Source organism: Anneissia japonica, unplaced genomic scaffold (assembly GCF_011630105.1).
Source record: "Anneissia japonica isolate Jap-2015-1 unplaced genomic scaffold, ASM1163010v1 scaffold6661_len17159_cov104, whole genome shotgun sequence".
NCBI classification, from domain to species: domain Eukaryota; kingdom Metazoa; phylum Echinodermata; class Crinoidea; order Comatulida; family Comatulidae; genus Anneissia; species Anneissia japonica.
The window spans coordinates 12,579-17,185 of NW_022751780.1; the positions used below are offsets into that span (position 1 = coordinate 12,579).

Consider the following 4,607-nt stretch of genomic DNA (forward strand, 5'->3'; position numbering starts at 1 on the left):
CTGTTTTTTTTTTTAAATTATATTTGTAACTACAATACACGCCTTTGTTGAAGAAAAACGAGCCTCAACAGATGTCTGATGTACTTTTTCTTACTTATTAACTATCATGAAAACTGCAGAACAAAATGTAGTGAAATCTTGGTTACTATAATAATAAAGCATGAAATGGTACATATTATTATGCCAATAAGAATATTTTGTAATAGTATGTCATTCCGATGTTGTATTTCTTACTGTAATATTAAATTATGAAATACAATGTCTATGAATAATCGGAATAAGAGAACTTAGTTTGTTTGCTGTTACTGAGAAGATAAATAGTACATATTATTTCTAAGTTACCACACTAGTTTAATTATAATGCATAAAGTAAAACTGAATCGTTAAACATAAATCAACATTTATAGTAATATCTATACAATAAAATTTAGTAGAATGCAATAATCAATAGTATATTTTAAGATTATTTCACAATTCTGGATCATAACCAGCTTAATAACACTGTACAGTACTAACAGATTATCATCATGTTTACTATCATTTGCTATCACCATATCTTAGAGACGTTGCAAAGGCAATCATAAATTCATTAGTTAGGGAAACCACACTTCTGGATAAATGTACCTAAAAACACCTTGTCTGTAATTCCTTGTAATTAAAATTAAGATTTATTACATTTTAATCATAATTTTAACAAGTTTCAATAAGTTAGTAAATTAGCTGGGCAATTGGACTTTCAATGCTAGTGACTCATGGAATACATATACTTGTAGTTAGCTTAACATTAGGTTACATATTACAAAGAACTGCAATACAGTATGTTGTACTGACTCACCCATAAAAACAATATCATAATTGTTGATTGAGAGCTACTAACACATTTTAAATACAAATCTTTATACGTAGAGTCATCAACAATATCGGACCAGCTAATTCTTTCTGATGAAGGTAGTTGTCATTCCCCTTTCTGAAAATACTTTTTAACTTGATTAGCTACCTTGTTCCAGTAGACATCACCAGGATTGTTTCCACTGTCATAGACTGAAATCCTTCTGTGTCCAAGTGACTCCTTTGCTCTATAGAAATCAATATTTAAAATATTTTTAATCCACAGCACAGTAACTACTGTACAAATAATAATTATAGAATTGCATTGCTTTAACCCCAATGCTGCTACACCACATAACATCCCAAACACCATGCTAGTGGACTCTTATCCTATAGTTTTGATCACGCAAAGATATAATGGCCACTTAATATTACATTTTTGAAAGGCGACTGCGCGCATGGTAACAACCAACTGATGCAGACCACCGGTCACACATTACTCTCCATAACACAGCATCCCCTAGTTCCGTCACCTCTGGATGCACAATCAACTTACTGTATTATCAAATGTTTTCCCAAGGCAATAAACACATAAGACAATCGTAGTCATACCCTATTAAGGGCCATGTTATTTCAGCAAGCAACACAAGTCAGGTTTGGCATGTTGAGCTCAAAAAGTGGCTTTTGATTTTTGGACACTATGTTAAGAGAGTGATAGACAAAACTGATAATTTATAACAAATTCATGGCAATAATTAACATACATAATATCTCTGGAGTGTTTTTTGTTCACATGTTGCTGGAAAAAAGAACATAATTGCTGATGGAAAGAAAATTCAGGACTGAGTAACACAACACTAAACAATTAAAACTTCAGACAAAGAAAAAAAATACATCCTGGATCTTGGGCACATAATTGTAGCATGTATCTTGTAACTAAATCAATGCATTTATTTTGTTGTGTAATTACGTCTAAACATTAAGAAAGCATTGATATTTTTTTAATAGTTTTCTTCCAAAGGTTGGAAAATTATAAATATTTTAACCATCAAAAGTTGTGGGTTAAATTCTGGCAAGTTGAAAATTAGCATGTTAATTTGTCAAATGCCAAACTCATTTGGATCATACAGTCTCCAAGCAATCATAATCAGAATAAAAGGACAATTATTGTTTGGCAACACACCTTATCCATACAGTACATCTTACCTTTTATAAAATGTGTACTACACTTGTGCACAAAAATGGCCTTTAGAATGTCATCCTTCCATAACTAGTGCAAGATCCGCTTCATGGACCACACCAAGCTCATCCAGTTTTCCCAAACGTTTTTCTTTCATCAAAATTCGAAAACATGAATCACTAACAGTTTCCATAATTATCTTATGGATATTTATTATGTTAAAACAGTGTTCAGATTTCATTTTTACATACAAAAAGTTGTGGAAATTTTGAATGAAAGTGTAATTTTGCTTCCCTTATCTTATAATTTTAGTCTTTAAAATAAAAAAAAAAGTGACAACTGGAAGATATCTTATAATTTTAGTCTTTAAAATCCAAAAGGTGACAACTGGAAGATATTAGGTTCCTGAAAAAGCTCAATTTATTAGGTATTTTCACTTCACTTCTCTAACATTGCAACAATGTAGAAAATGTTTCTTTCGAATTCGGTTTATGGGATTGCAACTCTAGTTATTATTTGTGGGCTATAAATGGGTAAATTATATCAAATGTACATAATTATCTTAATGAAAAAGTATAGTCTTCACTATTTGACACCTTTATTTTTTAAAATTGGTCCAAAACCGGAACAGGGTATGCCAATAAACGAAATTGAGACAGTGCAGGAAAAAGAAATTCACAAGTTAACAGATGTGAAACAATTCAAAATAATTAACTTCTTTATCCTAATCATAAATGATATGATGGTGAGTTTGGTGTCAGTCTATACCCCTGTAGGTTTGAGGCCAAGGCAAGGAATCGATTAATGATGTACTTAAGTTTTGTGTTTTGTTTTTTTGTCGGAAAACAGATTCTTTTAGAAAAGGTGTCAAAATGCTGAGGAGAGGATAAATCGTTTCATTTATATTTTGGTAATCAAAGTATCGCTCCCAAATGTTGATGGCCAGGTCTTGAACGTCTGCTCTCCATTGCAGTAGCCTAGCTAAGCTAACTTGGTACACTATCGGGCCTAACCTGGCAAGTCCTATTAGGCCTTGCCTACTTACTTTCAATCTTCAACTAGCTTGCCTACGGCCAGGCCCTAGGTAGGCCCATGCCCAGTCCTAGGTCCAAGCCCTAGTAGTAGTAATAGTAGTACAGTAGGCTAATTAGGCCTAGTCTCTAGGCCTAGGTCGCTTTAACTTTACCGAAGATAACTAGTGCCTATAAGTAATAATTGGAAATTAAAAAAGGATATATTATAGCCATATACGTTCTTGTACAATAAAAACTTACTGAACTCACTGATCCTTTTGTTTTCCAAGATAAAGAACCGACGTAAACGAACTTTACATGTGCTCTCCTCTTCCATACCACTGCGTGCGCCTGTCCGCGCCTCAACGTCGACGCACTACGCATGCGTGTGTCATAATGCGTCATAAACTGAGATGTCACGTGATCGTAAGCGCGCCAAATAAATGGTTTTCACTTTAATTTTACGTTAGGGAACGTTATTAATAAATGGTTTTCACTTTAATTTTACGTTAGGGAACGTTATTAATAACAATGTTTAAAAATATATAATTGTCAAGGAATTCCAAAATTTACGAATTCATCGTATATTTACATAGCAATTCCTTTTCTTTCTTAATACTGTACAATACTTAACGGTTTAGGTAGGTAAATTTACACCAACTTATAGTGTAAATTTCGAGCTCTGACCTTTTAAGCTTTAACCTGCGAGCTTTTAACCTGTAGAAAAACGAGGGTCGTGACAAAGTGCGAGCCAGCGAGTCATGCGAGCCAATGAGCGAGCCATGCGAGCCAGCGAGCCATGCGAGCCATACATTTTTAAGTTATAAAATTATAGCAGTTTATGGCCTAATAAATATAACTAGAGTTACAGGCCAAGGCTTAGGCCTAGGTTAATTTATTATTTAATTAACTGTAAAAATAATAATATTTCGTCTCCCTCTGGACAAGACACTGTAGGCGTCAAACTGCCCAATTAATTAAACATACCGTAAAGTGGGGTAACTTCGGTCACCTAAATACCATAACCGTTATTACCCTCTTTTCTCTAGGGTCTCGTACTATAATTTTTATTTTATTGATGATAACTAATGAATATGTAATTAATACAACATATTATAACACAATTAAAATATATTATTTACTAATTTGTGAAATAATAGGACCTAAAAATTGAATTATAGTGTAATTTTAGGCAATTTATTAAATAATTCAGAAAAAAATAAAATATTATTTTTCTGGCGGACGATGGGGATTCAGAATACTTCTATAGAGGTCAAATGTCAAGAAAGCCTTTCTCTTTAGTTGATTGCAGTAGCGAATTTGTCAAAGAAATTATCCAAGCTTTCCTTTCAAATTTGATTTGCAAAAATTTAAACATCAATCTGGTGAGTATTAGTACGCGCCGTATTGTCTTTATTTATAATAAATAATCACCATTTTAAAGCTAGGCTGATGATATAATAATATTACTAGGCCTAGACCCTAGGCCTAAAAACAGGCTAGAAAGCCGGGATATGACCGGTTGAGCCGCCGGTAATTTCTATGGAACGCCAAGCGCGTCTCTCAGTGAATGTAGTCGGCTTGCC

General features: G+C 33.3%; 1 long non-coding RNA gene across 1 annotated transcript; it reads right to left on the bottom strand.

The window, feature by feature from the left end:
• Positions 1-1,592: 1,592 nt before the first annotated feature.
• LOC117121866 lies at positions 1,593-4,548 on the bottom strand. Its single transcript, XR_004447638.1, has 3 exons — positions 3,283-4,548; positions 2,035-2,158; positions 1,593-1,627 (listed from the first exon to the last, which is right to left on the bottom strand). It is a non-coding gene; the product is annotated as an uncharacterized LOC117121866 (long non-coding RNA).
• Between the last annotated feature and the right edge of the window lie 59 nt (positions 4,549-4,607).